At 36.4% G+C, this 22,364-nt stretch overlaps 17 non-coding genes across 17 annotated transcripts; all 17 read left to right on the top strand.

Moving 5' to 3' along the window:
- Positions 1 to 3,541: 3,541 nt before the first annotated feature.
- Positions 3,542 to 3,614, top strand: TRNAK-UUU (transfer RNA lysine (anticodon UUU)). The gene has a single exon. It is a non-coding gene; the product is annotated as a tRNA-Lys (tRNA).
- Positions 3,615 to 4,656: 1,042 nt separating this feature from the next.
- On the top strand, positions 4,657 to 4,729 carry TRNAK-UUU (transfer RNA lysine (anticodon UUU)). The gene has a single exon. It is a non-coding gene; the product is annotated as a tRNA-Lys (tRNA).
- A 297-nt stretch (positions 4,730 to 5,026) lies between these two features.
- On the top strand, positions 5,027 to 5,099 carry TRNAQ-UUG (transfer RNA glutamine (anticodon UUG)). The gene has a single exon. It is a non-coding gene; the product is annotated as a tRNA-Gln (tRNA).
- Positions 5,100 to 5,398: 299 nt separating this feature from the next.
- On the top strand, positions 5,399 to 5,471 carry TRNAK-UUU (transfer RNA lysine (anticodon UUU)). Its single transcript has one exon. It is a non-coding gene; the product is annotated as a tRNA-Lys (tRNA).
- A 300-nt stretch (positions 5,472 to 5,771) lies between these two features.
- TRNAK-UUU (transfer RNA lysine (anticodon UUU)) lies at positions 5,772 to 5,844 on the top strand. The gene has a single exon. It is a non-coding gene; the product is annotated as a tRNA-Lys (tRNA).
- A 1,030-nt stretch (positions 5,845 to 6,874) lies between these two features.
- On the top strand, positions 6,875 to 6,947 carry TRNAK-UUU (transfer RNA lysine (anticodon UUU)). The gene has a single exon. It is a non-coding gene; the product is annotated as a tRNA-Lys (tRNA).
- A 1,783-nt stretch (positions 6,948 to 8,730) lies between these two features.
- On the top strand, positions 8,731 to 8,803 carry TRNAK-UUU (transfer RNA lysine (anticodon UUU)). The gene has a single exon. It is a non-coding gene; the product is annotated as a tRNA-Lys (tRNA).
- Positions 8,804 to 10,219: 1,416 nt separating this feature from the next.
- TRNAK-UUU (transfer RNA lysine (anticodon UUU)) lies at positions 10,220 to 10,292 on the top strand. Its single transcript has one exon. It is a non-coding gene; the product is annotated as a tRNA-Lys (tRNA).
- Positions 10,293 to 11,704: 1,412 nt separating this feature from the next.
- Positions 11,705 to 11,777, top strand: TRNAK-UUU (transfer RNA lysine (anticodon UUU)). Its single transcript has one exon. It is a non-coding gene; the product is annotated as a tRNA-Lys (tRNA).
- Positions 11,778 to 12,077: 300 nt separating this feature from the next.
- TRNAK-UUU (transfer RNA lysine (anticodon UUU)) lies at positions 12,078 to 12,150 on the top strand. Its single transcript has one exon. It is a non-coding gene; the product is annotated as a tRNA-Lys (tRNA).
- Positions 12,151 to 14,673: 2,523 nt separating this feature from the next.
- On the top strand, positions 14,674 to 14,746 carry TRNAE-UUC (transfer RNA glutamic acid (anticodon UUC)). The gene has a single exon. It is a non-coding gene; the product is annotated as a tRNA-Glu (tRNA).
- Positions 14,747 to 15,046: 300 nt separating this feature from the next.
- TRNAQ-UUG (transfer RNA glutamine (anticodon UUG)) lies at positions 15,047 to 15,119 on the top strand. The gene has a single exon. It is a non-coding gene; the product is annotated as a tRNA-Gln (tRNA).
- Positions 15,120 to 16,160: 1,041 nt separating this feature from the next.
- On the top strand, positions 16,161 to 16,233 carry TRNAK-UUU (transfer RNA lysine (anticodon UUU)). The gene has a single exon. It is a non-coding gene; the product is annotated as a tRNA-Lys (tRNA).
- Positions 16,234 to 16,531: 298 nt separating this feature from the next.
- Positions 16,532 to 16,604, top strand: TRNAK-UUU (transfer RNA lysine (anticodon UUU)). Its single transcript has one exon. It is a non-coding gene; the product is annotated as a tRNA-Lys (tRNA).
- Positions 16,605 to 17,645: 1,041 nt separating this feature from the next.
- TRNAK-UUU (transfer RNA lysine (anticodon UUU)) lies at positions 17,646 to 17,718 on the top strand. The gene has a single exon. It is a non-coding gene; the product is annotated as a tRNA-Lys (tRNA).
- Positions 17,719 to 18,762: 1,044 nt separating this feature from the next.
- On the top strand, positions 18,763 to 18,835 carry TRNAK-UUU (transfer RNA lysine (anticodon UUU)). The gene has a single exon. It is a non-coding gene; the product is annotated as a tRNA-Lys (tRNA).
- Positions 18,836 to 20,624: 1,789 nt separating this feature from the next.
- On the top strand, positions 20,625 to 20,697 carry TRNAK-UUU (transfer RNA lysine (anticodon UUU)). The gene has a single exon. It is a non-coding gene; the product is annotated as a tRNA-Lys (tRNA).
- The last annotated feature ends 1,667 nt before the right edge of the window (positions 20,698 to 22,364 follow it).

Below are 22,364 nucleotides of genomic sequence, written 5' to 3'. Positions count from 1 at the left end.
CTGGATAGCTCAGTCGGTAGAGCATCAGACTTTTAATCTGAGGGTCCAGGTTTCAAGTCCCTGTTCAGGCGGAGAATTTTTTTGAAAAGTATGTATCATTCACATACGTATCATGTTGATCTTAAGAGTTTGAGACTTTTGTTTGCATTTTTTAGATTTTTGCTTAATGCCAAAACTGCAAATGTACAATCGACTTTTACCATTATTCTGTAAATATTATCACCCCAGATGATCCATGCTGGAAATAGGATAGACACTTTCATATTCTAGAATCACCCATAAATCCCTAATTGAACACTCTCACTTAAAGGAGATCTATTCTTAAATATATTAATTCCAATTTGATGTACAGCGTTATGTTTCAGAGAGCCTGGATAGCTCAGTCGGTAGAGCATCAGACTTTTAATCTGAGGGTCCAGGTTTCAAGTCCCTGTTCAGGCGGAGAATTTTTTTGAAAAGTATGTATCATTCACATATGTATCATGTTGATCTTAAGAGTTTGAGACTTTTGTTTGCATTTTTTAGATTTTTGCTTAATGCCAAAACTGCAAATGTACAATCGACTTTTACCATTATTCTGTAAATATTATCACCCCAGATGATCTATGCTGGAAATAGGATAGACACTTTCATATTCTAGAATCACCCATAAATCCCTAATTGAACACTCTCACTTAAAGGAGATCTATTCTTATATACATTAATTCCAATTTGAGGTACAGCATTATGTTTCAGAGAGCCTGGATAGCTCAGTCGGTAGAGCATCAGACTTTTAATTTGAGGGTCAAGGTTTAAAGTCCCTGTTCAGGCGAAGAATTTCTTGGAAAAGTATGCATCATTCACATACGTATCATCATGATCGTAAGAGTTTGACACTTTTGTTTGGATTTTCTAGATTTTTGCTTAATGCCAAAACTGCAAATGTACAATCGACTTTTACCATTATTCTGTAACTATTAGCACCCTAGATGATGACCATCAACTTCTCCTCACTATGCTCCGCTCAGTTGGCCTCAATGACACTGCGCTCTCCTGGTTCTCCTCTTATCTCTCAGGCCGCACTTTCAGTGTATCATTTGCGGGCTCTGTTTCCTCCCCTCTTTCCCTTGCTGTTGGGGTTCCTCAGGGCTCGGTCCTCGGCCCCCTGCTCTTTTCTCTCTACACAGCCCCCATTGGACAAACCATCGCCAGATTTGGCTTCAGGTACCATCTTTATGCTGATGACACCCAATTATACACATCTTCCCGTGACATCACCCCTGCACTCATTCAGAACACCAGTGACTGTCTCTCTGCTGTCTCTAATATCATGTCCTCGCTCTATCTGAAACTAAATCTCTCTAAGACTGAACTACTACTGTTTCCACCATCTAACAGATCTGTCCCTGATATATCCATTGCAGTCTCAGGCCTTACTATAACTCCTAGGCAGCATGCCCGCTGCCTTGGGGTCATATTTGACGCAGACCTTTCCTTCACCCCTCATATTGAATCACTCGCACGTTCATGTCACCTCCACCTCAAAAACATCTCCAGAATACGCCCTTTCCTTACCAGAGATACACTAAAGACACTTATTGTCTCTCTGATTCATTCTCGCCTTGACTACTGTAATTCCTTACTAATCGGTCTTCCCCTCACTAAACTCTCTCCTCTACAATCTATTCTGAATGCAGCGGCCAGGCTCATCTATCAGGCTAGACGCTACAGCGATGCCTCCGGTCTGTGCCAGTCGCTACATTGGCTGCCTATTCATTATAGAATAAAATATAAAGTTATTACTCTCATCCACAAGGCTCTCCATAATGCCGCACCTCCCTACATTTCTTCCCTCATCTCTGTCTACCGCCCAACCCGTGCTCTCCGCTCACTCAATGACCTAACACTTACATCCTCTATTATCAGAACCTCCCATGCTCGTATACAAGACTTCTCCCGAGCTGCACCACTTCTCTGGAATGCTCTACCCCGGACAATCAGATTAACTCCCAACTTCTACAGTTTCAAACGCAAACTAAAGACGCATCTTTTCAGACAAGCCTATCACAATTCCTAATGCACAAAATTGTCTGAACACTGTATAAGCAATGCCGCCCCTGCTACCTCTTGTGTCACCCTCTCTACCTCATAGATTGTAAGCTCTTTTGAGCAGGGCCCTCAGTCCCATTGTGTGAAATGACGTTCTTTGTTATGTATGTCTGTATCTGAACCCTATAAATTGTACAGCGCTGCGGAATATGTTGGCGCTATATAAATAAAATGTATTATTATATATTATTATTAGATGATCTATGCTGGAAATAGGATTAGACACTTTGCATATTCTAGAATCACCCATGAATCCCTAATTGAACACTCTCACTTAAAGGAGATGTATTCTTATGTACATTAAATCCGATTTGGGGTACAGCATTATGTTTTGGAGAGCCTGGATAGCTCAGTCGGTAGAGCATCAGACTTTTAATCTGAGGGTCCAGAGTTCAAGTCCCTGTTCAGGCGGAGAATTTTTTTGAAAAGTATGTATCATTCACATACGTATCATGTTGATCTTAAGAGTTTGACTCTTTTGTTTGCATTTTCTAGACTTTTGCTTAATGCCAAAACTGCAAATGTACAATCGACTTTTACCATTATTCTGTAAATATTATCACCCCAGATGATCTATGCTGGAAATAGGATAGACACTTTCATATTCTAGAATCACCCATAAAACCATAATTGAACACTCTCACTTAAAGGAGATCTATTCTTATATACATTAATTCCAATTTGGGGTACAGCATTATGTTTCAGAGAGCCTGGATAGCTCAGTCGGTAGAGCATCAGACTTTTAATCTGAGGGTCCAGGGTTCAAGTCCCTGTTCGGGCGAAGAATTTCTTGGAAAAGTATGCATCATTCACATACGTATCATCATGATCGTAAGAGTTTGACACTTTTGTTTGGATTTTCTAGATTTTTGCTTAATGCCAAAACTGCAAATGTACAATCGACTTTTACCATTATTCTGTAACTATTAGCACCCTAGATGATCTATGCTGGAAATAGGATTAGACACTTTGCATATTCTAGAATCACCCATGAATCCCTAATTGACCACTCTCTCTTAAAGGAGATGTATTCTTATGTTCATTAATTCCGATTTGGGGTACAGCATTATGTTTCGGAGAGCCTGGATAGCTCAGTCGGTAGAGCATCAGACTTTTAATCTGAGGGTTCAGGGTTCAAGTCCCTGTTCAGGCGGAGAAGTTGCTTTGAAAAGTATGCATCATTCATATACGTATGATGTTGATCATAAAAGTTTGAAACTTTTGTATGGATTTTCTAGATTTTTGCTTAATGCCAAAACTGCAAATGTACAATCGAATTTTACCATTATTCTGTAACTATTAGCACCCTAGATGATCTATGCTGGAAATAGGATTAGACACTTTGCATATTCTAGAATCACCCATAAAACCATACCTGAACACTCTCTCGTAAAGCAGATCTATTCACATGTACATTAATTCCGATTTGAGGTACAGTATTATATTTTTTAGAGCCTGGATAGCTCAGTCGGTAGAGCATCAGACTTTTAATCTGAGGGTCCAGGGTTCAAGTCCCTGTTCAGGCGGAGAATTTTTTTGAAAAGTATGTATCATTCACATACGTATCATGTTGATATTAAGAGATTGACATTTTTGTTTGGATTTTCTAGATTTTTACTTAATGCCAAAACTGCAAATGTACAATCGACTTTTACCATTATTCTGTAAATATTAGCATCCCAGATGATCTATGCTGGAAATAGGATAGACACTTTGCATATTCTAGAATAACCCATAAATCCCTAATTGAACACTCTCACTTAAAGGAGATGTATTCTTATGTACATTAATTCCGATTTGGGGTACAGCATTATGTTTTGAAGAGCCTGGATAGCTCAGTCGGTAGAGCATCAGACTTTTAATCTGGGGGTCCAGGGTTCAGGTTCCTATTCAGGCGGAGAGTTGCTTTGAAAAGTGTGCATCATTCTCATACGTATCATCTTGATCGTAAGAGTTTGACACTTTTGTTTGGATTTTTTAGATTTTTGCTTAATGCCAAAACTGCAAATGTACAATCGAATTTTAGCATTATTCTGTAACTATTAGCACCCTAGATGATCTATGCTGGAAATAGGATTAGACACTTTGCATATTCTAGAATCACCCATAAAACCATAATTGAAAACTCTCTCTTAAAGCAGATCTATTCACATGTACATTAATTCCGATTTGAGGTACAGTATTTTATTTTGTAGAGCTTGGATAGCTCAGTCGGTAGAGCATCAGACTTTTAATCTGAGGGTCCAGGGTTCAAGTCCCTGTTCAGGCAAAGAATTTCTTGGAAAAGTATGCATCATTCACATACGTATCATCATGATCGTAAGAGTTTGCCACTTTTGTTTGGATTTTCTAGATTTTTGCTTAATGCCAAAACTGCAAATGTACAATCGACTTTTACCATTATTCCGTAACTATTAGCACCCTAGATGATCTATGCTGGAAATAGGATTAGACACTTTGCATATTCTAGAATCACCCATGAATCCCTAATTGAACACTCTCACTTAAAGGAGATGTATTCTTATGTACATTAATTCCGATTTGGGGTACAGCATTATGTTTTGGAGAGCCTGGATAGCTCAGTCGGTAGAGCATCAGACTTTTAATCTGAGGGTCCAGGGTTCAAGTCCCTGTTCAGGCAGAGAATTTTTTTCAAAAGTATGTATCATTCACATACGTATCATGTTGATCGTAAGAGTTTGACACTTTTGTTTGGATTTTTTAGATTTTTGCTTAATTCCAAAACTGCAAATGTACAATCGACTTTTACCATTATTCTGTAAATATTATCACCCCAGATGATCTATGCTGGAAATAGAATAGACACTTTCATATTCTAGAATCACCCATAAATCCCTAATTGGACACTCTCACTTAAAGGAGATCTATTCTTATATACATTAATTCCAATTTGAGGTACAGCATTATGTTTCAGAGAGCTTGGATAGCTCAGTCGGTAGAGCATCATACTTTGAATCTGAGGGTCCAGGTTTCAAGTCCCTGTTCAGGCGAAGAATTTCTTGGAAAAGTATGCATCATTCACATACGTATCATCATGATCGTAAGAGTTTGACACTTTTGTTTGGATTTTCTAGATTTTTGCTTAATGCCAAAACTGCAAATGTACAATGGACTTTTACCATTATTCTGTAACTATTAGCATCCTAGATGATCTATGCTGGAAATAGGATTAGACACTTTGCATATTCTAGAATCACCCATGAATCCCTAATTGAACACTCTCACTTAAAGGAGATGTATTCTTATGTACATTAATTCCGATTTGGGGTACAGCATTATGTTTTGGAGAGCCTGGATAGCTCAGTCGGTAGAGCATCAGACTTTTAATCTGAGGGTCCAGGGTTCAAGTCCCTGTTCAGGCGGAGAAGTTGCTTTGAAAAGTATGCATCATTCATATTCGTATGATGTTGATCATAAAAGTTTGAAACTTTAGTTTGGATTTTCTAGATTTTTGCTTAATGCCAAAACTGCAAATGTACAATCGAATTTTACCATTATTCTGTAACTATTAGCACCCTAGATGATCTATGCTGGAAATAGGATTAGACACTTTGCATATTCTAGAATCACCCATAAAACCATAATTGAACACTCTCTCGTAAAGCAGATCTATTCACATGTACATTAATTCCGATTTGAGGTACAGTATTATATTTTTTAGAGCCTGGATAGCTCAGTCGGTAGAGCATCAGACTTTTAATCTGAGGGTCCAGGGTTCAAGTCCCTGTTCAGGCAGAGAATTTTTTTTAAAAGTATGTATCATTCATATACGTATGATGTTGATCATAAAAGTTTGAAACTTTTGTTTGGATTTTCTAGATTTTTGCTTAATGCCAAAACTGCAAATGTACAATCGAATTTTAACATTATTCTGTAACTATTAGCACCCTAGATGATCTGTGCTGGAAATAGGATTAAACACTTTGCATATTCTAGAATCACCCATGAAACCATAATTGAACACTATCTCTTAAAGCAGATCTATTCACATGTACATTAATTCCGATTTGAGGTACAGTATTATATTTTGTAGAGCCTGGATAGCTCAGTCGGTAGAGCATCGAACTTTTAATCTGAGGGTCCAGGGTTCAAGTCCCTGTTCAGGCGGAGAGTTGCTTTGAAAAGTATGCATCATTCACATACGTATGATGTTGATCAAAACGGTTTGGATTTTCTAGATTTTTGCTTAATGCCAAAACTGCAAATGTACAATCGAATTTTACCATTATTCTGTAACTATAAGCACCCTAGATGATCTATTCTGGAAATAGGATTAGACACTTTGCATATTCTAGAATCACCCATAAAACCATAATTGAACACTCTCTCTTAAAGCAGATCTATTCACATGTACATTAATTCCGATTTGAGGTACAGTATTAAATTTCGTAGAGCCTGGATAGCTCAGTCGGTAGAGCAACAGACTTTTAATCTGAGGGTCTAGGGTTCAGGTTCCTGTTCAGGTAGAGAGTTGCTTTGAAAAGTTTGCATCATTCTCATACGTATCATGTTGATCGTAAGAGTTTGACACTTTTGTTTGGATTTTTTAGATTTTTGCTTAATGCCAAAACTGCAAATGTACAATCGAATTTTACCATTATTCTGTAACTATTAGCACCCTAGATGATCTATGCTGGAAATAGGATTAGACACTTTGCATATTCTAGAATCACCCATAAAACCATAATTGAACACTCTCGCTTAAAGCAGATCTATTCACATGTACATTAATTCCGATTTGAGGTACAATATTATATTCTGTAGAGCCTGGATAGCTCAGTCGGTAGAGCATCAGACTTTTAATCTGAGGGTCCAGGGTTCAAGTCCCTGTTCAGGCGGAGAGTTGCTTTGAAAAGTATGCATCATTCACATACGTATGATGTTGATCAAAAGAGTTTGAAACTTTTGTTTGGATTTTCTAGATTTTTGCTTAATGCCAAAACTGCAAATGTACAATCGAATTTTACCATTATTCTGTAACTTTTAGCACCCTAGATGATCTATGCTGGAAATAGGATTAGACACTTTGCATATTCTAGAATCACCCATAAAACCATAATTGAACACTCTCTCTCAAAGCAGATCTATTCACATGTACATTAATTCCGATTTGAGGTACAGTATTATATTTTTTAGACCCTGGATAGCTCAGTCGGTAGAGCATCAGACTTTTAATCAGAGGGTCCAGGGTTCAAGTCCCTGTGCAGGCGGAGATTTTTTTTGAAAAGTATGTATCATTCACATACGTATCATGTTGATATTAAGAGATTGACACTTTTGTTTGGATTTTCTAGATTTTTGCTTAATGCCAAAACTGCAAATGTACATTCGACTTTTACCATTATTCTGTAAATATTAGCATCCCAGATGATCTATGCTGGAAATAGGATAGACGCTTTGCATATTCTAGAATAACCCATAAATCCCTAATTGAACACTCTCACTCAAAGGAGATGTATTCTTATGTACATTAATTCCAATTTGGGGTACAGCATTATATTTCGGAGGGCATGGATAGCTCAGTCGGTAGAGCATCAGACTTTTAATCTAAAGGTCCAGGGTTCAAGTCCCTGTTCAGGCGGAGAATTGCTTTGAAAAGTATGCATAATTCACATTCGTATCATCTTGATCGTAAGAGTTTGACACTTTTGTTTGGATTTTCTAGATTTTTGCTTAATGCCAAAACTGCAAATGTACAATCGACTTTTACCATTATTCTGTAACTATTAGCACCCTAGATGATCTATGCTGGAAATAGGATTAGACACTTTGCATATTCTAGAATCACCCATAAAACCATAATTGAAAACTCTCTCTTAAAGCAGATCTATTCACATGTACATTAATTCCGATTTGAGGTACAGTATTTTATTTTGTAGAACCTGGATAGCTCAGTCGGTAGTGCATCAGACTTTTAATCTGAGGGTCCAGGGTTCAAGTCCCTGTTCAGGCGGAGAATTTTTTTGAAAAGTATGTATCATTCACATACGTATCATGTTGATCTTAAGAGTTTGACTCTTTTGTTTGCATTTTCTAGATTTTTGCTTAATGCCAAACTTCAAATGTACAATCGACTTTTACCATTATTCTGTAAATATTATCACCCCAGAAGATCTATGCTGGAAATAGGATAGACACTTTCATATTCTAGAATCACCCATAAATCCCTAATTGAACACTCTCACTTAAAGGAGATCTATTCTTATATACATTAATTCTAATTTGGGGTACAGCATTATGTTTCCGAGAGCCTGGATAGCTCAGTCGGTAGAGCATCAGACTTTTAATCTGAGAGTCCAGGATTCAAGTCCCTGTTCAGGCGAAGAATTTCTTGGAAAAGTATGCATCATTCACATACGTATCATCATGATGGTAAGAGTTTGACACTTTTGTTTGGATTTTCTAGATTTTTGCTTAATGCCAAAACTGCAAATGTACAATCGACTTTTACCATTATTCTGTAACTATTAGCACCCTAGATGATCTATGCTGGAAATAGGATTAGACACTTTGCATATTCTAGAATCACCCATGAATCCCTAATTGAACACTCTCACTTAAAGGAGATGTATTCTTATGTACATTAATTCCGATTTGGGGTACAGCATTATGTTTTGGAGAGCCTGGATAGCTCAGTCGGTAGAGCATCAGACTTTTAATCTGAGGGTCCAGGGTTCAAGTCCCTGTTCAGGCGGAGAAGTTGCTTTGAAAAGTATGCATCATTCATATACGTATGATGTTCATCATAAAAGTATGAAACTTTTGTTTGGATTTTCTAGATTTTTGCTTAATGCCAAAACTGCAAATGTACAATCGAATTTAACCATTATTCTGTAACTATTAGCACCCTAGATGATCTATGCTGGAAATAGAATTAGACACTTTGCATATTCTAGAATCACCCATAAAACCATAATTGAACACTCTCTCGTAAAGCAGATCTATTCACATGTACATTAATTCCAATTTGAGGTACAGTATTATATCTTTTAGAGCCTGGAGAGCTCAGTCGGTAGAACATCAGACTTTTAATCTGAGGGTCCAGGGTTCAAGTCCCTGTTCAGGCAGAGAATTTTTTTGAAAAGTATGTATCATTCACATACGTATCATGTTGATCGAAAGAGTTTGACACTTTTGTTTGGATTTTTTAGGTTTTTGCTTAATGCCAAAACTGCAAATGTACAATCGAATTTTAACATTATTCTGTAACTATTAGCACCCTAGATGATCTGTGCTGGAAATAGGATTAGACACTTTGCATATTCTAGAATCACCCATGAAACCATAATTGAACACTCTCTCTTAAAGCAGATCTATTTCCATGTACATTAATTCCGATTTGAGGTACAGCATTATATTTTGTAGAGCCTGGATAGCTCAGTCGGTAGAGCATCGATCTTTTAATCTGAGGGTCCAGGGTTCAAGTCCCTGTTCAGGCGGAGAGTTGCTTTGAAAAGTATGCATCATTCACATACGTATGATGTTGATCAAAACGGTTTAAAAATTTTGTTTGGATTTTCTAGATTTTTGCTTAATGCCAAAACTGCAAATGTACAATCGAATTTTACCATTATTCTGTAACTATTAGCACCCTAGATGATCTATTCTGGAAATAGGATTAGACACTTTGCATATTCTAGAATCACCCATAAAACCAAAATTGAACACTCTCTCTTAAAGCAGATCTATTCACATGTACATTAATTCCGATTTGAGGTACAGTATTAAATTTTGTAGAGCCTGGATAGCTCAGTCGGTAGAGCATCAGACTTTTAATCTGAGGGTCTAGGGTTCAGGTTCCTGTCCAGGCAGAGAGTTGCTTTGAAAAGTTTGCATCATTCTCATACGTATCATGTTGATCGTAAGAGTTTGACACTTTTGTTTGGATTTTTTAGATTTTTGCTTAATGCCAAAACTGCAAATTTACAATCGAATTTTAACATTATTCTGTAACTATTAGCACCCTAGATGATCTATGCTGGAAATAGGATTAGACACTTTGCATATTCTAGAATCACCCATAAAACCATAATTGAACACTCTCTCGTAAAGCAGATCTATTCACATGTACATTAATTCCGATTTGAGGTACAGTATTATATTTTTTAGAGCCTGGATAGCTCAGTCGGTAGAGCATCAGACTTTTAATCTGAGGGTCCAGGGTTCAAGTCCCTGTTCAGGCGGAGAATTTTTTTGAAAAGTATGTATCATTCACATACGTATCATGTTGATCTTAAGAGTTTGAGACTTTTGTTTGCATTTTTTAGATTTTTGCTTAATGCCAAAACTGCAAATGTACAATCGACTTTTACCATTATTCTGTAAATATTATCACCCCAGATGATCTATGCTGGAAATAGGATAGACACTTTCATATTCTAGAATCACCCATAAATCCCTAATTGAACACTCTGACTTAAAGGAGATCTATTCTTATATACATTAATTCCAATTTGAGGTACAGCATTATGTTTAAGAGAGCCTGGATAGCTCAGTCGGTAGAGCATCAGACTTTTAATCTGAGGGTCCAGGTTTCAAGTCCCTGTTCAGGCGAAGAATTTCTTGGAAAAGTATGCATCATTCACATACGTATCATCATGTTCGTAGGAGTTTGACACTTTTGTTTGGATTTTCTAGATTTTTGCTTAATGCCAAAACTGCAAATGTACAATCGACTTTTACCATTATTCTGTAAATATTAGCATCCCAGATGATCTATGCTGGAAATAGGATAGACACTTTGCATATTCTAGAATAACCCATAAATCCCTAATTGAACACTCTCACTTAAAGGAGATGTATTCTTATGTACATTAATTCCGATTTGGGGTACAGCATTATGTTTTGGAGAGCCTGGATAGCTCAGTCGGTAGAGCATCAGACTTTTAATCTGGGGGTCCAGGGTTCAGGTTCCTGTTCAGGCGGAGAGTTACTTTGAAAAGTGTGCATCATTCTCATACGTATCATGTTGATCGTAAGAGTTTGACACTTTTGTTTGGATTTTTTAGATTTTTGCTTAATGCCAAAACTGCAAATGTACAATCGAATTTTAACATTATTCTGTAACTATTAGCACCCTAGATGATCTATGCTGGAAATAGGATTAGACACTTTTCATATTCTAGAATCACCCATAAAACCATAAATGAAAACTCTCTCTTAAAGCAGATCTATTCACATGTACATTAATTCCGATTTGAGGTGCAGTATTTTGTTTTGTAGAGCTTGGATAGCTCAGTCGGTAGAGCATCAGACTTTTAATCTGAGGGTCCAGGGTTCAAGTCCCTGTTCAGGCGAAGAATTTCTTGGAAAAGTATGCATCATTCACATACGTATCATCATGATCGTAAGAGTTTGACACTTTTGTTTGGATTTTCTAGATTTTTGCTTAATGCCAAAACTGCAAATGTACAATCGACTTTTACCATTATTCCGTAACTATTAGCACCCTAGATGATCTATGCTGGAAATAGGATTAGACACTTTGCATATTCTAGAATCACCCATGAATCCCTAATTGAACACTCTCACTTAAAGGAGATGTATTCTTATGTACATTAATTCCGATTTGGGGTACAGCATTATGTTTTGGAGAGCCTGGATAGCTCAGTCGGTAGAGCATCAGACTTTTAATCTGAGGGTCCAGGGTTCAAGTCCCTGTTCAGGCGGAGAAGTTGCTTTGAAAAGTATGCATCATTCATATACGTATGATGTTCATTATAAAAATTTGAAACTTTTGTTTGGATTTTCTAGATTTTTGCTTAATGCCAAAATTGCAAATGTACAATCGAATTTTACCATTATTCTGTAACTATTAGCACCCTAGATGATCTATGCTGGAAATAGAATTAGACACTTTGCATATTCTAGAATCACCCATAAAACCATAATTGAACACTCTCTCGTAAAGCAGATCTATTCACATGTACATTAATTCCGATTTGAGGTACAGTATTATATCTTTTAGAGCCTGGATAGCTCAGTCGGTAGAGCATCAGACTTTTAATCTGAGGGTCCAGGGTTCAAGTCCCTGTTCAGGCAGAGAATTTTTTTGAAAAGTATGTATCATTTACATACGTATCATGTTGATCGTAAGAGTTTGACACTTTTGTTTGGATTTTTTAGATTTTTGCTTAATGCCAAAACTGTAAATGTACAATCGAATTTTAACATTATTCTGTAACTATTAGCACCCTAGATGATCTGTGCTGGAAATAGGATTAGACACTTTGCATATTCTAGAATCACCCATGAAACCATAATTGAACACTCTCTCTTAAAGCAGATCTATTCACATGTACATTAATTCCGATTTGAGGTACAGCATTATATTTTGTAGACCCTCGATAGCTCAGTCGGTAGAGCAGCGAACTTTTAATCTGAGAGTCCAGGGTTCAAGTCCCTGTTCAAGCGGAGAATTTTTTTGAAAAGTATGTATCATTCACATACGTATCATGTTGATTTTAAGAGTTTGAGACTTTTGTTTGCATTTTTTAGATTTTTGCTTAATGCCAAAACTGCAAATGTACAATCGACTTTTACCATTATTCTGTAAATATTATCACCCCAGATGATCTATGCTGGAAATAGGATAGACACTTTCATATTCTAGAATCACCCATAAATCCCTAATTGAACACTCTCACTTAAAGGAGATCTATTCTTATATACATTAATTCCAATTTGAGGTACAGCATTATGTTTAAGAGAGCCTGGATAGCTCAGTCGGTAGAGCATCAGACTTTTAATCTGAGGGTCCAGGTTTCAAGTCCCTGTTCAGGCGAAGAATTTCTAGGAAAAGTATGCATCATTCACATACGTATCATCATGTTCGTAAGAGTTTGACACTTTTGTTTGGATTTTCTAGATTTTTGCTTAATGCCAAAACTGCAAATGTACAATCGACTTTTACCATTATTCTGTAAATATTAGCATCCCAGATGATCTATGCTGGAAATAGGATAGACACTTTGCATATTCTAGAATAACCCATAAATCCCTAATTGAACACTCTCACTTAAAGGAAATGTATTCTTATGTACATTAATTCAGATTTGGGGTACAGCATTATGTTTTGGAGAGCCTGGATAGCTCAGTCGGTAGAGCATCAGACTTTTAATCTGGGGGTCCAGGGTTCAGGTTCCCGTTCAGGCGGAGAGTTGCTTTGAAAAGTGTGCATCATTCTCATACGTATCATGTTGATCGTAAGAGTTTGACACTTTTGTTTGGATTTTTTAGATTTTTGCTTAATGCCAAAACTGCAAATGTACAATCGACTTTTACCATTATTCTGTAAATATTATCACCCCAGATGATCTATGCTGGAAATAGGATAGACACTTTCATATTCTAGAATCACCCATAAATCCCTAATTGAACACTCTCACTTAAAGGAGATCTATTCTTATATACATTAATTCCGATTTGAGGTACAGCATTATGTTTAAGAGAGCCTGGATAGCTCAGTCGGTAGAGCATCAGACTTTTAATCTGAGGGTCCAGGTTTCAAGTCCCTGTTCAGGCGAAGAATTTCTAGGAAAAGTATGCATCATTCACATACGTATCATCATGTTCGTAAGAGTTTGACACTTTTGTTTGGATTTTCTAGATTTTTGCTTAATGCCAAAACTGCAAATGTACAATCGACTTTTACCATTATTCTGTAAATATTAGCATCCCAGATGATCTATGCTGGAAATAGGATAGACACTTTGCATATTCTAGAATAACCCATAAATCCCTAATTGAACACTCTCACTTAAAGGAAATGTATTCTTATGTACATTAATTCAGATTTGGGGTACAGCATTATGTTTTGGAGAGCCTGGATAGCTCAGTCGGTAGAGCATCAGACTTTTAATCTGGGGGTCCAGGGTTCAGGTTCCCGTTCAGGCGGAGAGTTGCTTTGAAAAGTGTGCATCATTCTCATACGTATCATGTTGATCGTAAGAGTTTGACACTTTTGTTTGGATTTTTTAGATTTTTGCTTAATGCCAAAACTGCAAATGTACAATCGACTTTTACCATTATTCTGTAAATATTATCACCCCAGATGATCTATGCTGGAAATAGGATAGACACTTTCATATTCTAGAATCACCCATAAATCCCTAATTGAACACTCTCACTTAAAGGAGATCTATTCTTATATACAATAATTCCGATTTGAGGTACAACATTATGTTTCAGAGAGCCTGGATAGCTCAGTCGGTAGAGCAACAGACTTTTAATCTGAGGGTCCAGGTTTCAAGTCCCTGTTCAGGCGAAGAATTTCTTGGAAAAGTATGCATCATTCACATACGTATCATCATGATCGTAAGAGTTTGACACTTTTGTTTGGATTTTCTAGATTTTTGCTTAATGCCAAAACTGCAAATGTACAATCGACTTTTACCATTATTCCGTAACTATTAGCACCCTAGATGATCTATGCTGGAAATAGGATTAGACACTTTGCTTATTCTAGAATCACCCATGAATCCCTAATTGAACACTCTCACTTAAAGGAGATGTATTCTTATGTACATTAATTCCGATTTGGGGTACAGCATTATGTTTTGGAGAGCCTGGATAGCTCAGTCAGTAGAGCATCAGACTTTCAATCTGAGGGTCCAGGGTTCAAGTCCCTGTTCAGGCGGAGAAGTTGCTTTGAAAAGTATGCATCATTCATATACGTATGATGTTCATCATAAAAGTTTGAAACTTTTGTTTGGATTTTCTAGATTTTTGCTTCATGCCAAAATTGCAAATGTACAATCGAATTTTACCATTATTCTGTAACTATTAGCACCCTAGATGATCTATGCTGGAAATAGAATTAGACACTTTGCATATTCTAGAATCACCCATAAAACCATAATTGAACACTCTCTCGTAAAGCAGATCTATTCACATGTACATTAATTCCGATTTGAGGTACAGTATTATATCTTTTAGAGCCTGGATAGCTCAGTCGGTAGAGCATCAGACTTTGAATCTGAGGGTCCAGGGTTCAAGTCCCTGTTCAGGCAGAGAATTTTTTTGAAAAGTATGTATCATTCACATACGTATCATGTTGATCGTAAGAGTTTGACACTTTTGTTTGGATTTTTTAGATTTTTGCTTAATGCCAAAACTGTAAATGTACAATAGAATTGTAACATTATTCTGTAACTATTAGCACCCTAGATGATCTGTGCTGGAAATAGGATTAGACACTTTGCATATTCTAGAATCACCCATGAAACCATAATTGAACACTCTCTCTTAAAGCAGATCTATTCACATGTACATTAATTCCGATTTGAGGTACAGCATTATATTTTGTAGAGCCTGGATAGCTCAGTCGGTAGAGCAGCGAACTTTTAATCTGAGGGTCCAGGGTTCAAGTCCCTGTTCAAGCGGAGAATTTTTTTGATAAGTATGTATCATTCACATACGTATCATGTTGATTTTAAGAGTTTGAGACTTTTGTTTGCATTTTTTAGATTTTTGCTTAATGCCAAAACTGCAAATGTACAATCGACTTTTACCATTATTCTGTAAATATTATCACCCCAGATGATCTATGCTGGAAATAGGATAGACACTTTCATATTCTAGAATCACCCATAAATCCCTAATTGAACACTCTCACTTAAAGGAGATCTATTCTTATATACATTAATTCCAATTTGAGGTACAACATTATGTTTCAGAGAGCCTGGATAGCTCAGTCGGTAGAGCAACAGACTTTTAATCTGAGGGTCTAGGTTTCAAGTCCCTGTTCAGGCGAAGAATTTCTTGGAAAAGTATGCATCATTCACATACGTATCATCATGATCGTAAGAGTTTGACACTTTTGTTTGGATTTTCTAGATTTTTGCTTAATGCCAAAACTGCACATGTACAATCGAATTTTACCATTATTCTGTAACTTTTAGCACCCTAGATGATCTATGCTGGAAATAGGATTAGACACTTTGCATATTCTAGAATCACCCATAAAACCATAATTGAACACTTTCTCTTAAAGCAGATCTATTCACATGTACATTAATTCCGATTTGAGGTACAGTATTATATTTTTTAGAGCCTGGATAGCTCAGTCGGTAGAGCATCAGACTTTTAATCTGAGGGTCCAGGGTTCAAGTCCCTGTTCAGGCGGAGAATTTTTTTGAAAAGTATGTATCATTCACATACGTATCATGTTGATATTAAGAGATTGACACTTTTGTTTGGATTTTCTAGATTTTTGCTTAATGCCAAAACTGCAAATGTACAATCGACTTTTACCATTATTCTGTAAATATTAGCATCCCAGATGATCTATGCTGGAAATAGGATAGACACTTTGCATATTCTAGAATAACCCATAAATCCCGAATTGAACACTCTCACTTAAAGGAGATGTATTCTTATGTACATTAATTCCGATTTGTGGTACAGCATTATATTTCGGAGGGCCTGGATAGCTCAGTCGGTAGAGCATCAGACTTTTAATCTGAGGGTCCAGGGTTCAAGTCCCTGTTCAGGCGGAGAATTCCTTTGAAAAGTATGCATAATTCACATTCGTATCGTCTTGATCGTAAGAGTTTGACACTTTTGTTTGAATTTTCTAGATTTTTGCTTAATGCCAAAACTGCAAATGTACAATCGACTTTTACCATTATTCTGTAACTATTAGCACCCTAGATGATCTATGCTGGAAATAGGATTAGACACTTTGCATATTCTAGAATCACCCATAAAACCATATTTGAAAACTCTCTCTTAAAGCAGATCTATTCACATGTACATTAATTCCGATTTGAGGTACAGTATTTTATTTCGTAGAGTCTGGATAGCTCAGAAGATAGAGCATCAGATTTTTAATCTGAGGGTCCAGGGTTCAAGTCTCTGTTCAGGCAGAGATTTTTTTTGAAAAGTATGTATCATTCACATACGTATCATGTTGATCTTAAGAGTTTGACTCTATTGTTTGCATTTTCTAGATTTTTGCTTAATGCCAAAACTGCAAATGTACAATTGACTTTTACCATTATTCTGTAAATATTATCACCCCAGATGATCTATGCTGGAAATAGGATAGACACTTTCATATTCTAGAATCACCCATAAATCCCTAATTGAACACTCTCACTTAAAGGAGATCTATTCTTATATACATTAATTCCAATTTGGGGTACAGCATTATGTTTCAGAGAGCCTGGATAGCTCAGTCAGTGGAGCATCAGACTTTTAATCTGAGTGTCCAGGGTTCAAGTCTCTGTTCAGGCGAAGAATTTCTTGGAAAAGTATGCATCATTCACATACGTATCATCATGATCGTAAGAGATTGACACTTTTGTTTGGATTTTCTAGATTTTTGCTTAATGCCAAAACTGCAAATGTACAATCGACTTTTACCATTATTCTGTAACTATTAGCACCCTAGATGATCTATGCTGGAAATAGGATTAGACACTTTGCATATTCTAGAATCACACATGAATCCCTAATTGACTACACTCACTTAAAGGAGATGTATTCTTATGTACATTAATTCTGATTTGGGGTACAGCATTATGTTTTGGAGAGCCTGGATAGCTCAGTCGGTAGAGCATCAGACTTTTAATCTGAGGGTCCAGGGTTCAAGTCCCTGTTCAGGCGGAGAAGTTGCTTTGAAAAGTATGAATCATTCATATACGTATGATGCTCATCATAAAAGTTTGAAATTTTTGTTTGGATTTTCTAGATTTTTGCTTAATGCCAAAACTGCAAATGTACAATCGAATTTTACCATTATTCTGTAACTATTAGCACCCTAGATGATCTATGCTGGAAATAGGATTAGACACTTTGCATATTCTAGAATCACCCATAAAACCATAATTGAACACTCTCTCGTAAAGCAGATCTATTCACATGTACATTAATTCCGATTTGAGGTACAGTATTATATTTTTTAGAGTCTGGATAGCTCAGTCGGTAGAGCATCAGACTTTTAATCTGAGGGACCAGGGTTCAAGTCCCTGTTCAGGCGGAGAATTTTTTTTGAACAGTATGTATCATTCACATACGTATCATGTTGATATTAAGAGATTGACACTTTTGTTTGGATTTTCTAGATTTTTGCTTAATGCCAAAACTGCAAATGTACAATCTTCTTTTACCATTATTCTGTAAATATTAGCATCCCAGATGATCTATGCTGGAAATAGGATAGACACTTTGCATATTCTAGAATAACCCATAAATCCCTAATTGAACACTCTCACTTAAAGGAGATCTATTCTTATGTACATTAATTCCGATTTGGGGTACAGCGTTATATTTCGGAGGGCCTGGATAGCTCAGTCGGTAGAGCATCAGACTTTTAATCTGAGGTTCCAGGGTTCAAGTCCCTGTTCAGGCAGAGAATTGCTTTGCAAAGTATGCTTAATTCACATTCGTATCATCTTGATCGTAAGAGTTTGACACTTTTGTTTGGATTTTCTAGATTTTTGCTTAATGCCAAAACTGCAAATGTACATTCGACTTTTACCATTATTCTGTAACTATTAGCACCCTAGATGATCTATGCTGGAAATAGGATTAGACACTTTGTATATTCTAGAATCCCCCATGAATCCCTAATTGAACACTCTCACTTAAAGGAGATGTATTCTTTTGTACATTAATTCCGATTTGGGGTACAGCCTTCTGTTTTGGAGAGCCTGGATAGCTCAGTCGGTAGAGCATCAGACTTTTAATCTGAGGGTCCAGGGTTCAAGTCCCTGTTCAGGCGGAGAAGTTGCTTTGAAAAGTATGCATCATTCATATACGTATGATGTTGATCATAAACGTTTAAAACTTTTGTTTCGATTTTCTAGATTTTTGCTTAATGCCAAAACTGCAAATGTACAATCGAATTTTACCATTATTCTGTAACTATTAGCACCCTAGATGATCTATGCTGGAAATAGGATTAGACACTTTGCATATTCTAGAATCACCCATAAATCCATAATTGAACACTCTCTCATAAAGCAGATCTATTCACATGTACAATAATTCCGATTTGAGGTACAGTATTTTTTTTTTTTTTAGAGCCTGGATAGCTCAGTCGGTAGAGCATCAGACTTTTAATCTCAGGGTCCAGGGTTCAAGTCTCTGTTCAGGCAGAGAATTTTTTTGAAAAGTATGTATCATTCACATACAAATCATGTTGATCGTAAGAGTTTGACACTTTTGTTTGGATTTTTTAGATTTTTGCTTAATGCCAAACCTGCAAATGTACAATCGAATTTTAACATTATTCTGTAACTATTAGCACCCTAGATGATCTGTGCTGGAAATAGGATTAAACACTTTTCATATTCTAGAATCACCCATGAAACCATAATTGAACACTCTCTCTTAAAGCAGATCTATTCACATGTACATTAATTCCGATTTGAGGTACAGTATTATATTTTGTAGAGCCTGGATAGCTCAGTCGGTAGAGCATTGATCTTTTAATCTGAGGGTCCAGGGTTCAAGTCCCTGTTCAGGCGGAGAGTTGCTTTGAAAAGTATGCATCATTTACATACATATGATGTTGATCAAAACGGTTTGAAAATTTTGTTTGGATTTTCTAGATTTTTGCATAATGCCAAAACTGCAAATGTACAATCGAATTTTACCATTATTCTGTAACTATTAGCACCCTAGATGATCTATTCTGGAAATAGGATTAGACACTTTGCATATTCTAGAATCACCCATAAAACCATAATTGAACACTCTCTCTTAAAGCAGATCTATTCATATGTACATTAATTCCGATTTGAGGTACAGTATTAAATTTTGTAGAGCCTAGATAGCTCAGTCGGTAGAGCATCAGACTTTTAATCTGAGGGTCTAGGGTTCAGGTTCCTGTTCAGGCAGAGAGTTGCTTTGAAAAGTATGTATCATTCACATACGTATCATGTTGATCTTATGAGTTTGAGACTTTTGTTTGCATTTTTTAGATTTTTGCTTAATGCCAAAACTGCAAATGTACAATCGACTTTTACCATTATTCTGTAAATATTAGCACCCCAGATGATCTATGCTGGAAATAGGATAGACACTTTCATATTCTAGAATCACCCATAAATCCCTAATTGAACACTCTCACTTAAAGGAGATCTATTCTTATATACATTAATTCCAATTTGGGGTACAGCATCATGTTTCAGAGAGCCTGGATAGCTCAGTCGGTAGAGCATTAGACTTTTAATCTGAGGGTCCAGGGTTCAAGTCCCTGTTCAGGCGAAGAATTTCTTGGAAAAGTATGCATCATTCACATACGTATCATCATGATCGTAAGAGTTTGACACTTTTGTTTGGATTTTCTAGATTTTTGCTTAATGCCAAAACTGCAAATGTACAATCGACTTTTACCATTATTCTGTAACTATTAGCACCCTAGATGATCTATGCTGGAAATAGGATTAGACACTTTGCATATTCTAGAATCAACCATGAATCCCTAATTGAACACTCTCACTTAAAGGAGATGTATTCTTATGTACATTAATTCCGATTTGGGGTACAGCATTATGTTTTGGAGAGCCTGGATAGCTCAGTCGGTAGAGCATCAGACTTTTAATCTGAGGGTCCAGGGTTCAAGTCCCTGTTCAGGCGGAGAAGTTGCTTTGAAAAGTATGCATCATTCATATACGTATGATGTTCATCATAAAAGTTTGAAACTTTTGTTTTTATTTTCTAGATTTTTGCTTAATGCCAAAACTGCAAATGTACAATCGAATTTTACCATTATTCTGTAACTATTAGCACCCTAGATGATCTATGCTGGAAATAGAATTAGACACTTTGCATATTCTAGAATCACCCATAAAACCATAATTGAACACTCTCTCGTAAAGCAGATCTATTCACATGTACATTAATTCCGATTTGAGGTACAGTATTATATTTTGTAAAGCCTGGATAGCTCAGTCCGTAGAGCATCGATCTTTTAATCTGAGGGTCCAGGGTTCAAGTCCCTGTTCAGGCGGAGAGTTGCTTTGAAAAGTATGCATCATTCACGTACGTATCATGTTGATCGTAAAAGTTTGACACTTTTGTTTGGATTTTTTAGATTTTTGCTTAATGCCAAAACTGCAAATGTACAATCGAATTTTAACATTATTCTGTAACTATTAGCACCCTAGATGATCTGTGCTGGAAATAGGATTAAACACTTTTCATATTCTAGAATCACCCATGAAACCATAATTGAACACTCTCTCTTAATGCAGATCTATTCACATGTACATTAATTCCGATTTGAGGTACAGTATTATATTTTGTAAAGCCTGGATAGCTCAGTCCGTAGAGCATCGATCTTTTAATCTGAGGGTCCAGGGTTCAAGTCCCTGTTCAGGCGGAGAGTTGCTTTGAAAAGTATGCATCATTCACGTACGTATGATGTTGATCAAAACGGTTTGAAAATTTTGTTTGGATTTTCTAGATTTTTGCTTAATGCCAAAACTGCAAATGTACAATCGAATTTTACCATTATTCTGTAACTATTAGCACCCTAGATGATCTATTCTGGAAATAGGATTAGACACTTTGCATATTCTAGAATCACCCATAAAACCATAATTGAACACTCTCTCTTAAAGCAGATCTATTCACATGTACATTAATTCCGATTTGAGGTACAGTATTAAATTTTGTAGAGCCTAGATAGCTCAGTCGGTAGAGCATCTGACTTTTAATCTGAGAGCCTAGGGTTCAGGTTCCTGTTCAGGCAGAGAGTTGCTTTGAAAAGTTTGCATCATTCTCATACGTATCATGTTGATCGTAAGAGTTTGACACTGTTGTTTGGATTTTTTAGATTTTTGCTTAATGCCAAAACTGCAAATGTACAATCGAATTTTACCATTATTCTGTAACTATTAGCACCCTAGATGATCTATGCTGGAAATAGGATTAGACACTTTGCATATTCTAGAATCACCCATAAAACCACAATTGAACACTCTCGCTTAAAGCAGATCTATTCACATGCACATTAATTCCGATTTGAGGTACAGTATTATATTCTGTAGAGCCTGGATAGCTCAGTCGGTAGAGCATCAGACTTTTAATCTGAGGGTGCAGGGTTCAGGTCCCTGTTTAGGCGGAGAATTTTTTTGAAAAGTATGTATCATTCACATACGTATCATGTTGATCTTAAGAGTTTGAGACTTTTGTTTGCATTTTTTAGATTTTTGCTTCATGCCAAAACTGCAAATGTACAATCGACTTTTACCATTATTCTGTAAATATTATCACCCCAGATGATCTATGCTGGAAATAGA

This window comes from Leptodactylus fuscus, chromosome 1 (assembly GCF_031893055.1).
Source record: "Leptodactylus fuscus isolate aLepFus1 chromosome 1, aLepFus1.hap2, whole genome shotgun sequence".
Taxonomy (NCBI): domain Eukaryota; kingdom Metazoa; phylum Chordata; class Amphibia; order Anura; family Leptodactylidae; genus Leptodactylus; species Leptodactylus fuscus.
Note: the sequence above shows the minus strand (reverse complement) of the source record. Positions and strands in the feature narration are given on the sequence as shown.